Consider the following 15,611-nt stretch of genomic DNA (forward strand, 5'->3'; position numbering starts at 1 on the left):
TACAAAAAGAGACGTAAACTTGGCTCATGATCACAGCTGGCTGACCCATCCTTAACCATCAGGCCTTCTGAGTTGGTAGGTTAGTTTATTTCACTAAAGGACTCTTCTATCTCTGACCTCTCTTCTCCGTCTCTCCCAGTTTCATGAGACTTCTGTCCATTCAATTGTGCTGAGCAATCCTCATGGATTTTCATCTCCCTCCCTGCCTGACCCCCCCCACACTGATATCCTGCCTAGGCAGCGGGACTCTTCTACTCGAAAAAGCCATCCCAGTGTCTACCAATAGCATTTTCCTTCGGACCCCAGCAATTCTATGTGAGTGGGGCTGTCTCTCTCTAAGTTCAGCAAAATAATGTACATTGAGTCTATTCATGTCAACACTGTAGTAGACAAGAAAGAAACAACCCAAATAGCGAGCAACAGAGAACTGGTTAAATAAACGTATGATCGTGGAGTAGGGTATTTCTCAGCTGTGAAAAAGAAGGAAGGTGCACCCTGGCTGGGTGGCTCTTTGGTTGGAGCATCATCCCTACCCAAAGGTTGCTGATTTGGTTGCAGGTTCGATATCTGGTCACGGCATATATCCGGGTTGTGGGTTTGATCCCTGGTCAGGGTGTGTGCGAGAAGTGGCGACTCTCTCTCTCTCTCTCTCTCTCTCCCCCTCCCTCCCTCCCTCTCCCTCCCTCTCTCTCCTTGTCTCTCTCTCTAAAATCCACATATCTTTGGGGGAGGATAAAAAAAGAAGAAAAAAGAAAAAGAAGGAAGACATTCACCTTGCTGTAAGGCAGAATGATATCAGGAGAAGTTAAGGGGAAAAAGCAAGATGCCAGAGAGAACACACAGTATGCACGAGGCAAGAGTTTGTCTTAGGAAGTGAGAGTCTGAACAAGAAAGTGTGCTTCACGTGCAAAAGAAAACTCTGAAAGGACGCCCAGGAAACTAATGAAAGGGATCCTATGGAAATACAATAGGTCAGATGGAAACATGAATGTCTTCTGACTGTATTTCTTTTTACATCGTTTTCTTCACAAACTATGTGAATGCATTAACCATTCAAAGCTTGATTTTTTTAAAAAAAAGGTATCAAGGTATTCAGCACAATGACAATTGTCTCTAAGAAAGTACTGCAACTAGATGTTAAAACAGTATTTTTATTTCTCCACACTATGTAAAAATTAGATGAAAAAAGCTAAATAATGGACTTAGAACAGTATCTTCTGCTCAGAGTACAAAGCGAGGCTGTTTGTGGAAGCTCACAGACATGGTCAACAGGGAAATGACCCAGGTGGCATTGCCACTGAATTGCTTTTCAACTAATATATATATTTTTTTCATTACAGTCGACATCCAATGTTATTTTATATTAGATCCAGGTGTACAGCATAGTGGTTAGACATTTATATGATTTACAAAATGGTCCCCCCAATAAGTCTAGTACCCACCTGGCACCATACGTAGTTATTACAACATTTTTAACTACAGCATTATCTGCTAATGTGTGGCCAAGACACTGAACTTGGATTTCAGACCGACCTGGGTGGACTCCAGCTCCAACTCCTGCTGGCCGTGTCACCGGAGTAGGTCCCGTCAACTCGGGAGCTGCAGAGGCTCTGCGTAATGGAGATGAAGCCCCTAACGTTCAGCGTTGCTCGTTCAGTCCTTCAACATGTAATCTGCTAACTACTAACCAGGCGCCAGGCTGAGACGAGGCCTTAAATTCTAGAACAGTGTTTCACGACAGGGAGCAACCTTGCCCTCCAGAAGACATTGGCAATGTCTGGAGACATTTTTAGTTGTCACAACTCAGGGAGGTGGGGAGGAGATGCAACCGACATCTAGTGGGTTGTAATTAAAAACCAGGGTTGCAGTTAAAAAACCCTGCAATGCCCAGCCCTCTCCTTACAGCCAAAAAGTTATCCACCCAGATGTCAAGTGCTGAGGCTGAGGGCTTCAGCTAGAAGGGAAAAGAAAGAACAAAGTCAGAATAAACAAATGAAAGATAACTTGAGATATTGCTCAGTGTTCCAAAGCCAGTACAGCTGAGAGCGGGACAGAGTGACCTGGCGGAGCTGTTTGAGCCGGGGGAAGGGGGAGGGGTGTCGGGGAAGGCTCTCTTAAAAAGCCACTGTGGAAAGTGAGTAGCACACAGCAGCTCATAAAACAGGATACCATTAACCAACAGGAGTTTTCAGGCTTCCACTTGAAAATTAAAATTTCATGAAAACCAAATGTACCAATGCAATTGAAGAGGTCCGGTTCTCCCCAGTTTGCCTGAAGTAGTGACGGATCAGAGTGAGCTGGCAGTTTTGACTTTGAAAGTTCTGGATGAAGAAAACCGAGGAGGAACACCTGGGAAAATGAGAAATCTAAAAATCTAAATAATTCCGATTTGGAGATGGTTACAAAGGCTAGTCGATGTACTGAAGTTCTTGAATGGGAGGATATTGGAAAGCCGAGGAACTGTTTCAAATAAGAAAAGAATATTCTGAAAAATACACATCTCTATTGGAGAGCCTGATGCCCGTGTAAACAGCTGATCTTCAGACTCATGGACGATCGAAGACCCGGGTCAAACGAGGCATTAACTGGAGCCTTTGCCAAGACACTTACAAGTGGCTGTTTGAAGACTTTTAAACACAGGCGAGATTGTTTATAAAACGTAATCTGATCATCCAAGCAAAAACGACACAAATTCCATGGCAACAGGAGAGATTAAAGAAGTGTTTTAAGGACAAAAATCCCTTATCTAGCACCCCTCTTGTAAATTTACTCACCAAATAAGAGCTTTCAGGAAAAACGTTAAGGGGTGAAGATGATTTGCTCCATGGAGAAAGACTTTCAGAATCCCACTTAGAGACTGATGCCTAAACACCACGAAAATCATGGGGTTAAGAGGATTGTTAGGCTTCATTGTGTTTTGTGCAGAGCCTAAACATAATAATAAGGTAACAACAAAGGCAGCTACGGTGCACTGAGCTAAGTGTGTTGTGTGCATTAACTCTAATGTTTGAGTGGATGTATCATCTTCCCTGTGTAGGTGAAGGAAATAGAGCCCAGAGAGGTCCCTGACTTGCCCAGGGACACACAGCTGTTGACTGCTGTCCAGGCTTCTGACCCTGGCACGTCACTCACCCAGTCATGCCCCTCGTCACATCTTGGGCAAACGATCCAGTACCTGTCTGCATGGGGGAGAAAACACATAAGTATCACTTTCAGAGACTAATAATAACAACCAGACTTAATTGAATAGATCCTTCTATCAGTTTCATTCCACAGCTAAGGGACCTAAGGCTCAGATAGGTTCAGTAACTTTTCCAAGGTCACACAGCCATATTATGGCTGAAAGGATTTGAAAACCTACGGTCCAACTGCAGACAGGCTTAGCCAACACTCTGCGGTGAAGCAAATGGAAAAGGAATCCCAGCTAGACAAAGGGATATGATAGAAGTTTAGATGCAGTCCCAATATAGTCTCTTTGCATCCTATGTTCGTTTATTCTCAAAGCAAGTATCAAAATGGTAGTTAAATTATTATTCGTGGAATTATTTGTTCAGTGCATGTCTCCATTGAATTATTTGGACAACGCTTATTGTCTTAGGTCTGGTAGCTATAACAGGGCCTTCACATAGACAAGGCCCCATCGACATCATTCGTGTTGCTTTTTGCTTTTTCGGTTTGAGTTAAGGAAGCAAAAATTGGAAAGATGAACAGGCAGTGTGGAGAGTCACTGAATTAGGGCCTTAGGAATCACTACCCCCAACCAGACAGCAGGCACATTTACTTTTTGCTTCTAAAACCTGGTCTCATTCTCTCTACCAGGACTTTCACTCTAGCTTAGTTGTGAGTACTAGATCAAAAATTATTCTGCATGACTCCTCCCCCAAAAGAGGGAAACTAGAAAACGTCCACGTGACCACCTCTCTCACACACAACTCCAACCTTGACCGTCACTAAGTCTATTTAGGATCAGAGCAAAATTGTGAACTTCTCAGTGAGTGACATCTTGGGAGTGTCATTCCTTTTACCAGGACCGGGGATACAATTCCTGTTGGCTGGGGTGAAAGGGCATTCTGTCATGGGTCACTGTCATATTCTGGTTCTCATTGACCCCGCTTTCCTTTCTGTTCCTCGCATCTCTGCAGCATCCCAAGTCACTTACACTGAGAGTGACCACGTAGAATGACCAAAATCAACATCATGGAAGAAAGCTGTCCCCAGGAATCCCACTTGGCCATGGGAGATGATATTGCCTAGTGGCTAAGTCTAGGCAGCAGAAAGACCTAGGATTTGAAGCTCAAATCTTCTAGTTGGCTGCCTAACGGGAAAGCTCACGCTTCCTCCCTCCGCCATATTAAAAAAATAAATGTAGATGGAGGCTGACCCACATGGATGCACTGCTCCTGGTGGGATCAGGTTCTTGGGTCTTCTCATCAAATACACCCAGCTTCAAAATCCGGCTCTGCCACTTCACCAACTTGGGCAGCTCCTGCGCGTCTCAGAGCCTTGTCTGTCTGGGAACATGAACTGGACCCCCTCAGACTGTGGGAGCAAAGATTAAACACAGTAAAGGGTAGAAAGCTTTGAGTACACTGTCGTTTTTTTTCTTGAAGTGCTTGATAAATGATTGCTGTTACTAAGGTTATCATTATTAACAACCATTCATTTCTAGGAAAAGGTTTCCCAACTTCACACAGAGCAGAAATCTTCACGTTCCTCTCATGTTTTTTCTTCCCCAAAAGGAAATAGAAATTCGCAGTCAGGGCAAAAGTGCCGGCACTGCTCCGAGCTGGTACAATCGTTTACTTTCCAGGTCACCGTGTTTATCCTGCGGCAATACTGGTGTGTCTGTTAAAGCCAAAGGCAAAGAGAAGCGCAGCTCAGACATTCCGAACGGAATCCTCCATTTTCGTTTTTTTTCCAAAGTGCATTTTATTGCTGTTCCCTCTGCCCACCCGCCTAGTGATCGTCTATATTTTTCAGGTACGTTTCACCCATATAAATGCTACCCAGCCCACTTTTTGCAAGCACGAAGATGAAGTGGACAAAGACAAATTCAATTAAGCAGCAGGCTCTGGAGATCAGCAGCAATTTTTCTTGAGGAACTGAATTCAAGCATCTCGGGGGTGGGGACGTGTGTGCTGCGTGCTTCTGAATGGTAAGGAGGCAGAACTCCGAGTATAAATCACGAGACAAACTGAGCCCTCCTCCATTAATCTTTTATTCAGAAACAGGCACTGTTTTAAGGGGAAATTAAAGGCAATCAATAAGCAGGCTTGCCCAAGCAGCTTTCTGAGCCTGAGATGCAAATATTATTCCAAATTCTAGATTCCAAAGCGATTTCTCCATTGATATGTTAATAGCCTCCTCGTGTTTCTATGACCTCAAATCCTGGCAGGGCATGAAGCTATACTTAACAGGAAACAAAAGGAAAGCCCGGTGTAGAATAAACATTTGCTAAGTGGACTTTGGCTCTGAACCCCAACTTGTCATGTGCTGAGGACGGAATTCTCTGTGAGCCAGGTACAGAGGCACCGAATGTTTCTTACGGTCATATGTTTAAAGAGGTGCCACGGCAGATTCTTCCTCTCATATCCCCAAACATTTCAGCCTCCCTCGCACGGTGCAAAAGACAGGAAATGTTTTGGTGCTGTGGTCCCTGATAAAGGCAACCCTTGGCAACCGGAAATAAGCAAAATTCAGTTGCCCATCAGTCAAAGCTGCACGCAACCAAATGTCAGTCACTTATTTGTAAATTCAGAGTAAGAACAAATTCAGAGAATATTTATTTAGCGCCTATAAATAGCACCTATTGCACGCAACATAGCGTGCTAGTTTACAAGGGATATGCAATCGAATATGTTTGATGAGGAGTTTGTATTTTTAGGTGGGCAATAAACAATTTAAAAATTAAAGATAAATCAGGTTGTGTGAAGCACCGTAAGACAAAACTAGTTGATGAAAAAGAGAATAACTGAGCGGATTAGAGAAAGTCCTCTCTGAAGAAATCATGTACATACAGAAATTTAAGGAGGCCAGGCCAGCAATGGGTAGCTGGAAGTCCAAGCAGAGGGACAGGAAGTGCAAAGGTCCTGAGGTAGGAGGGGCTTGTGTTTGAGAATCAGAAAGTTGCCCAGTGTAGCTAGACTGTGGTGAATGAGATTATGTCTTAACACCAGGCAGGAGTCAGATCATGCAGGACATTGTAGTTAACAACACCTTGGGGGGGGGGGGGTAATATTAAAAAAAATTATGTCTTCCCATCAGGAGAGCTACATACCTAAGAGGATCCCAAAGGTTGACCACATATACATTTTCAAAGGATATTATACACTAATACTTACTAATTCACTATCTTCTTATATACATTAAATTCTAGAACCACATGCATTGCCTCACTATCTATTCATCAAAGTCCAGGTTTCTAGCTTATTTGCTTTTTAAGATCTAACTTCAAATAACAATGGGCCTAATATGTCATGTTTCTTAACTTTGATGTGAAAGGTGTTTGTAAAATTTTCCAGGAACACCTTTCCAAGTGAACTACTTATCCACATACAATGGTGAGGAGGCTCAGTCCTTCATCAAACTGATCTTCCAGTCAAAGTCTACCTTTTTTAAGAAAGTTTTCTGCAGCATAGAGTAGGTACAGTTGGCAGCCTCTGAGACGGACCCCAACCGACATCCTGACATTTCTGTCCTTGTGGACCACCACCCCCCCACCCCGTCACATCAGGATTAGTTGTGTGACCAAAAATATGCAGAAGTGACATGATGTCACTTAGCTTATCAAAGAATTGGCAGCAAATCACGGAGAACAGCCATCTCCAACGTTTCTGCCACCCTTTTGACTTGGGGATGTGTCCTTGGATTTCCAGAAGGGCCTGTCTTTAGCGGGTGAGAACAGAAAATAATTGACTCTATCCATGAAGGAAGCCCCCTAAGATTCCTGGTTTATCCCCAGGAACGAGGATCCTGGAGGTGGAGACAGACTGACCTTTCTTGTGCTCTTGTGAGGGACGGTTTTATAATTCTAAATAATATCAATATCAAGAAAGCTTGAAAGCAGAATAATTGAGGAGCTAAGTGCTACTATACCCTTTCCTTCCTAGCTGTGTGACTGTGGCAATTACTACTCTGTAAGCAGTAGGTTCCACACCGATGAAATGGGAATAAATTAATGTCTATTTCATTTGGTTATTTGATCACTGTATGCATTGATTTGTGCGAAGCACTTAGCGCTGTGTTTGGCACGTGCCATACAGCATGCGTGTTTTTGCAAATGTTAAGAGCGCACGGTAAGTGAGTGTTTCGGGCAGTGTGCCTAGTTAGGTATGAGGGTGCTTCCCCTTTACAGGGGAGGACGCCGAAGCAGCTCAGCCGCTGCCACACGGCTTGTGTGGGTGGGAGCTAGGACGCAAAGCCGTCACTTCTGACCTAGGAGCCTCTGTTAGTTGTGATTATATCGTGTGTTTTACGGTTGGACCCAAACGTATTGTGACCTATAAATTCACACACAGAAAAACTAGTTTTCAAGGATATTTTATGAAACTTTTGTAGGGATAGATAGGAGTGTTTTGTTCTAATTAGTTTTGGTTCTGTTCTATTCATCCATGTATACTTCCTCCCTCTCTTCTTTCCTTCTTCCTTCCTTCCTCTCTTCCTTCCTTTTCTCCTTTCTCCTCTCTCTCTCTTTCTTTCCCAGTAATAAGGATATATAACTGTTTTTTAAACAATAAATTTTAAATGTACCATGTGGCTTGTCCCCAGGGGACATTGACAATGTCTTAGACATTTTTGATTGTCACAGTTGTTGGGGAAGGCGGGGCTACTGGCATCTCGTATGTAAAGGCCTAAGATGCTGCTAAATGTCTTACAGCCCTGAGCAGTGTGGCTCAGTGGGGCCCACAAAGTGAAAGGTCACTGGTTCGATTCTCAGTCAGGACACATGCCTGGGTTGTGGCCCAGGCCCCGGTTGGGGCACATATGAGAGGCGACCAATCGATGTTTCTCTCTCACATCAATGTTTCTCTCCCCCTCTTTCTCCCTCCTTTTCCCTCTCTCTAAAAATAAATAAATAAAAATCTTTAAATGTCTTACAGTGCACAGGGCAGTCCACACAACAAAGGATCGTGTGTCCCAGAATGTCACTAGAAACCCTGCCCTAGAGCAAAGCCTCCTTTGTAAGGGGCAGGCACCCAGCGAGGGCTTCTCTGCTGCTGCGCTGTGGGACCTCCATGTGCCTACTCTCCTTCCTCCTGAGCTCATGGGAAGAGGTGCTGTGGGACAGGGGCACTGGGGCCCAGGCTAAGGACTGAGAAGTGTATAATGGAAAAAGAAACAAATAGATATGTCTATTGAAGGCTTACTCACGCCTGGCTCTGAACCAACTTCCTTAATCATTGTTATCAATTACAAGTTGATTTATCAATTGCCCTCATAACAACCCTGCAAAATAGGTGCCATTTTTATGTCCATGTTGCAAATGAGGAAACTGAGGCTCAGGGAGGTTAAATAATTTTCCCAAGGTCACACAGCAAGAAATTGGGAATTTAGGGATTCAAACTCAGGCTGCTGAGTTGGGGGGGGGGGGGGTTGTTTTTTTTTCCAATCCTCAACCCAAGGATATGTTTATTGATTTGAGAGAGAGAGAGAAGAAGCGGGGGAGAGAGAGAGAGAGAGAGACATCAACATGAGAGAGAAACAGCGATCCGTTGCCTCCCATACACGGGATCGAACCTGCAACCTAGGCATGTGCCCTGACCGGGGATCAAACCCACAACCTTTTGATGTATGGGACGATGCTCCAACCAACTGAGCCACCCAGCCAGGGTATGAATTCTTAATTTTCTCTTGATGAATATCCTGTGAAAACCCCCAAGTTTTCCCCTCTGAAGAGCTCCAAAGCATGCTCTCTTGCCCCTCAGAATGATTGATTTGCGTCCAGTGCGCTCCAGCAGGACGGCCAATGTGTTCCGATTGTTGTACTCAGATTGAATGGCCAATTACATCAAGGCCAAGTGGTGCCAGTGCATAAATTTTTGTTGCAAAATATCGGATCATGGGCCAGGCTATTTATTTCCCCTTAACCCAAGTCTTTTGTGTCCCTGCCAAAGCCATCAGTCCATAGAGATCCCCGCTGTGGGGGCACACAAGTGACAGGAAAATCCAGATTCACTTGGAACTGTGTGTAGCAAGCCCACCTGCTTTTTTCCCTATTTTTGACTCTTGTGTCCCATTTTTAGAAATCATGTAAATCATAGGAAAATAGTTTCATATTCAGAGTTTATTTTTAATCCACAACCAAGGAAACACCACTTCGGGGAAGTCTTGAGGTTAGTATTAAGTTCCGCTCAAATCGTTCCAAGCTCGTAGGAGCTCAGCATGGGTCACTGGGTCCAGAGCTATAACTTAGGTCAGATGCCCAGTCGTTCGGGAGAGACTCAGTTATGTTCAGAGACTTAACCAAGGAAAGAAAGAGTCAAAAACACTTCAAGGTTTTCAGCCACGAAGAATGATATGAAATAGGTTTCTGTGCCTTCCTAAGCCCTGTGACAAATGCCAGCCACAAGCCCCCGCAGAACCCTGAGCAGGCTGATTCACTGAGCAATTTTCGGTTTTGAATGGTATTTGAATTAAAACCCACGAGAATCTGTCCCCTGCCTACCTCCCCACCCTTGGCTCCCCCTGGAACACCTTGACCTGGTCACATGCCCTGGTCACATGGGCCTTTTCTCTGTCCCTAAAATATGCCACGCTCCTTCCTGCTTCCAGCTTTTGCACTTGCTGTTCTCTCGACCTCCAGGGTATTTTCCCAGATTGCTGACCCTTTCTCCTCCCTCCCACCCCCACTCCCCCCACCCCCACTCCCCCACCCCCACACCTCATCATCATTGCCCAGCTCACCTCCTTTGTGGCCCTTGTCAGCTCCTGACCTCCTGTCCGCTTGTTCATGGGGCTGTCTTAACCATCATACGGGGCACTGACACATGGTTCTAACATGGACTCAAAAATCCACAGAGCCAGCCTTCAAATCCCACTGGCCACTGAACCGCTGTGGGACTTTAAAAAGATACTTAACCTTTTGGTTTCTTAGTTTCCTCATTTGTAAAATGGGGAAGCGTTAAATGAGTTAATATATTTCTAAAGAGCTTAGGATCCCACCCAGTGTGTAATATCGAGACACTGTAGCAAGGTTGTCATGTATGGTTAAATTCGGTTAATTTACTAACTGTACCTATAATAAATGTAACAGATATTCTATTCAATTCTGTACTGACTTAAAAATTTATTAACTTTTTATGTATTAGTGCTTTCTTAGCTCCCCTACTAGAAATGCCCTGGAAACATAGTACCTGGCATGCCATAGGCACCTAATAATTGTTGTTGAATGAATGAAAGGATGGATGGATGGATGGATGAACGGCATGCTTCCTTTTATCAAGTGTGGCAATAATACTCCCAACAGGGGGTAGAGGAATCTAATCAGAGAGGTTTAATGGAATCTGAATATAAACTCTTGAAAGATGGTATTTTGGTGGATTATCTAGAAAGTCGGATGCCTCTGTGAGGACGTCCGTAGGAGCCTCTCGTGGTAGGAACGCAGTGGTTTGCAGCGCGCATGCGCGGGTAGCCTGCCAGGCGACTCGGTGGCTAAATGACCCAGCCTTCCCCAGGAGTGGTGTCAATGTTACTACTCCCTGGAGCATCGAAAAGTGATAACCTAATTCCTTTCATTTCTGAGCCTGGGTTTATTTGGGTTGAGAGAGCATTTTGAAACAAACTTGAAATGTGAAATAGAAGACTTCAATGGACAGCTGCTAAAAATAGCTCAGTGGGCTGATTCTTCCCAGCTACGGCTGTCAGCAGTATTCTTACTGGTCCACCTTAGGCAGGCAGCGCGGGGGAGGCAGGCTCTTTCCCCAAGGAATGCGGGAGGATGCCCGGCGGCACATGGCTCCAGACCGGCCCTCCGGCCACCTTCACCTTTAATTACATCTGCTGATGCAGAATGTTCTCGTGTTCTTATCGCTGACCTGGGCACACAGCAGTTTCGACATATTGGCTTAGCTTTACATTTTCCACGATTCTCCCACATTTTGTCGGCCTCATTTCAAGTCTCCTTGGAAAGCACTCACGCGGGAGCGTGGAGATGCTGCCCACTGGGTCCTGGGCAACTGCTTCCAACGACTGCGGCAATGCTCCCGACCTCCCGTACTTACCTTGTGTGATGACAGCCTCAGGGTTCATATTCATGCTCTTACTTGTCTCTGACAAGTGGATGGGTGACATTTTTAAAAAACAATGCTGTCAGTGAAGAAATGGAGGCGCCGCACCTTGACCAGGTCCACGTAGCTGGCAAGTGGCAGAGCCCATGTTCACAGTCAGGTGTGTTTGCCCCCAAATCCTACCCTCTTCATCACCGCAAAACGGGAGTTCTAGAAGTGAACCTTTGAATAAACTCTTCTGTTTAATTCATCAAATATATATTGAGCAACCACAATGCACCGGGCACTGCCTGAGGAACTGGATCCAGCTGTTAACAATAACAACAGCCAAAGATGAGGAGACAGTCAAGAAGCAGAGAGATAAAGAACTATGTTGGCGGGAAGTTCTATGAAGAAGAAGACAGCGGGGTGAGGAGAGGATGGGGCAGGGAGGGAGAGTGAGCTATATTTTAGATCAGAGAGTCAGGGAAGCCTTTCTGATAAGGTAATATTGGAGCAGAGACAGAATAAAGGGATGGATGAAGCGACATATCCAGCTGGGAGGAAGCGTTCCAGGCAAGGGAACAAGACTGGTGTGATGGCCCGGGGGCTGGAGTACCCCTGGCCTGGTGAAAGAACAGCTGCAAATTCGGAGCAGGAGGGAGGAGATGGAGATAGAGCGTGGTTTCTATTATTTAATGGTATCTTTGTTTTTTAAAAAATTGACCCATTCTACCAGTCCCATCGTACAAAGGCATCAGTTAGAAGCCCTTTGGGTACAAGTAGCAGAAAATCCAGCTCAAAATACCTAAACGGTAAGGAATGTTATCATCTCACCTGAAAAAGAAGTCTGGGGAAAAAGTAGCTCCACCCAATTCAAGCAGCTCAGTGGCCTCTTGAATAACATGGGGGTTTTTTTCCCCATCTTTCCATTATGTCAACCCCAGCCTGTCTCTCCTCATGTCTGCAACATCACTGCATAGCTCCTGCCATCACAGCTTCACACAACATCCAGAGGCAGAAAAATAACTCTTCAGCTCCTTGAGTCTTTCTTTAGGAAGAAAGAACCTTTTCCTTAAGGCCCTTGGGCACCTTTTCCCTCAAATCTCATTCATTGCCCCAAATGATGTCTCACATCCATGCATAATCATTGATAGCAGGAAAGGGATCAGCCTGAAAAACTTCAACTAATCCAAGTCCACCTCCTGGGGCGGGTGCACATATTCTCTGAAGCATAGGCCACCCCGAGGAGGATAGAGAGCTCTTAGGGAAAAGGGAAGAGCCATGTGGTGATTGGCAGACACAGCTCGCTGCTCATGAAATAACCTAGATATTCGGGGCACCAGTAAGTCCAGCTTTAAAAAAAAAAGAAAAAGCGATCTCCCCAACTTCCTCACAGAATTTTTTTTCTTGATAAAAAGGCAAAGGTCCATACGGATATGTCCCCATTCTTGCAAGGAGCAGTCATCATGAAATCATGCGTTGAGGGTGACATGCAAAGGGCAGTAGGAGGGAAGGCAAAATGAGATTGAGTCCTAAGTGACTTTCTTGGAATGCTCCAGCAGCCCTGGAATCTAAGACTCTGTATTATGTGAAGGAAAAAAATCCTGATTGGTTAACCCATCCTTAGGTAGTCCTCACTACTTGTAGCCAAGGCAACTTGTCGTTAGGCAACCAGCAATATCTGCTACATAGAAGAGCCTGGATGTTCCATACCAGGAAAGCTTGAAGTGACCTTTCCTAATCCACTGAGTTCTGCAGAGCTCAGTGGGCTGGGGGGGGGGGGGGGGGGGGGAAGGGTGGATCTCCTTCTCAATATACAGAAACATACTTTTGTATATTGAGAAGGATTTGCACCATTCATGCCTTTAACTTACCAAATGAGCACAGAGAGAGAGAAATCCCTCTACTGGCTTCCATCAACCTTCCAAGTCCAAACTAGACCTTGGCCTTTAACACATCCAAAAAAAAAAGGAAATCGGAGCCAAAATGCTAAGAGGAAAAAAGAGACGGGAATCCTTGACTTTTGAGCTTCCCAGAACCTGCCAGCTAATCCCTTGCCCCGAGCTTCTTCCTAGACAGAAACTTACTCGTGTGCATGTCTGGAATGAAACTTCACACTCATCTAGTGGGTGAAGAAAACAAGCTACGTCCCCTAAGAAGCCCGGAGAGACAACACTGATCAATCACTCAGTGTGGATTTATTGAGTATGGTTTCTTATGCAGTTAAACTTAAAGAATTGAAGAGAATCAGAAAATGCCAATGCTGCCCTTAGGTCTACATTCTGTTTAATAACCATCATCGACTACTTCTTAGTCCATTTAACATCTTTTCGAGCACTTACTATTTGCCATGGATGGTACAACACATTTTATATGGAGTGTCCTCATTTTCACCCGACAAGTCTACGAGAAAGGAGTTGTTAGCATCCCCATTTTCCAGCTGAGAAAACTAAGGCAGAGCATGGATGAATAAATATATCCCAGGTCACCCTGCTGTTAAGTGGCAGCTCTGAGAAGTACCTGCGGGCGGGCTCTCTGGTCCCCACAATGACGTGTTCCATCACGCACCCTATCTGTGAGCCCTTTCAAACTCAGTGACAGCCATTTCCCAAATTCACTGGTGTCGACTCTGTTTGTTTCAATATAGCGCTCTGCGACCCAAGGAGGCGAGTTTACTGAGAACATAGCTTAATTGGAGAAGTTATTCAAACACCAACATCGGTCAGTGATAAGAACTGAAGACGTGATCTGTGACTCATAAAACACCAGTGGCCAGTGCCTTTTCGGTGATCTATCGTCCATAGCATCTCAAAATGACTGTGTAAATGGTTGTTCCCTGTCTCCAAAGGAGTTTAGGGCCCAAGAAGAGACATAATATATCTCGTGTCTGAGTTGCCTCCCTCATCCTTCCCATGTGTTTAAGCCTCGCTACAAGCCTCTGTCGGAGGTCAGCAACATCAGCCTGATTCTTTAAATGGAAACAGAGACTCAAAGGCATTGAGGGCGCAGCCCAAAGTCTCCAAACCAGCGTGGGAGCCCTGGCATCACCGCAGAGGCAACAGTGGGCACCCACTGCAGAGAAATGAGTGTCAGCAGAAATGCGGCCCTTCCTCTACTTGCCATGGGGGGGCAACCCAAAGAGACAGCTCCTGCCCCAAGGGGGAGCCTTTTTTTAACCAGCACCTGGGTTCCCAGCGGGCTTAGTGTGAGCAGAGCACTGGAAAAACTGAGCGTAAAAAGAAAACGATGTGTAACCCTGCGTTCAGGACCATCACCAGAGCAAGGGCGGGGGCTGGGGGTCTCCTTCGTTACCCGCCGTGGACAAGTTTCTCAGCCTCACTGTACTGTCAGGTGGGGATAATAATCGCATCTACCCTACAGGGCAGATGGGACTACTACATGAATTAATACTTATAAACTACCTGTAATAGTATCTGATATAAAGCTACAAGTGAGCTACGATTATTTACTAGTTTTATTGTCATTGTTATTTTTACGTCACTTTGTGTGTGCCGGAAACTTGTTACCCACCCACCACCACTGCTTGATTCCCGATTTGCGTGGTTTGCATTTGGACTTTTATTTGTCTTTCCTTCAGTAAAAACCAATACGTCATCCATTTAGACATCTACATACCACCTTCTGAGTTGCCGTGGTAATGAAAAAGACAAATTTTGGATCAAAGTCCACCCATAATTTAGACAATTCAGTGTCAGAGTTAAGCAGGGAAATTCACCCCATTCTTCAGTTTCCGGCCTCGCCACAGACCTGATGGGCTACCACCGTTTTCCACTCTGTGACTCAGTCTTCCTTTCTGTGAATAAAGGCTCACACCCCTCTAGTAAAAGGGAACCTGCTATTGTCTAGGATCATTATCTCCGTCTGCAGAATCGTGACCCCTCCCGCTCCCAGCGACCTAGCCTATTCCTTCAGATCAATAGCTACACAGTCACCTTAGGAAATACACGAAGTAAAAATAGACAAGCTCCTGGCCAGGCTTGCAATCGCTGCTGGCGTGTGCCTGATGACAAAGGTAACCTGAGTCCCTTCCCCAAAGTCTGAAGTAGGTTTGCGGCGTGAGTCATGCTTAAGTAAACCTCTCCTTTGAATTTTATTGTGCTCTTGAGATTTTCCCAGAACCTTTAGCACAAGCTGAATGCTGGCTATGCCTAAACTCCACCTAAATAAAACCTGAGAGAAACTACACCTGCCTTCCCAGAAGAGGGCGAGCAAAAAAAAGGCCGGCAACCCTAACTGCTTCTGGCCAATTGTTTCCAGGCACAAGTGACCCTCTCATGTCTTTCTTTCCTGGTCGGTAATGTGACGGTTGCTTATTCTGACAGCCTCCAGGTTGCCAGGAGGAGCAAATAAGAAATAATATGATAACAGTGCTTTGAAAGAGAC

The 15,611-nt window shown here is 45.1% G+C and overlaps 1 long non-coding RNA gene across 1 annotated transcript; it reads right to left on the reverse strand.

Moving 5' to 3' along the window:
• Positions 1 to 2,784: 2,784 nt before the first annotated feature.
• Positions 2,785 to 9,997, reverse strand: LOC128781228 (uncharacterized). The gene is made up of 4 exons (XR_008427156.1): positions 9,904 to 9,997; positions 4,386 to 4,845; positions 3,133 to 3,179; positions 2,785 to 2,864 (listed from the first exon to the last, which is right to left on the reverse strand). It is a non-coding gene; the product is annotated as an uncharacterized lncRNA (long non-coding RNA).
• Positions 9,998 to 15,611: the final 5,614 nt, after the last annotated feature.

This window comes from Desmodus rotundus, chromosome 6, assembly GCF_022682495.2.
Source record: "Desmodus rotundus isolate HL8 chromosome 6, HLdesRot8A.1, whole genome shotgun sequence".
NCBI lineage: Eukaryota > Metazoa > Chordata > Mammalia > Chiroptera > Phyllostomidae > Desmodus > Desmodus rotundus.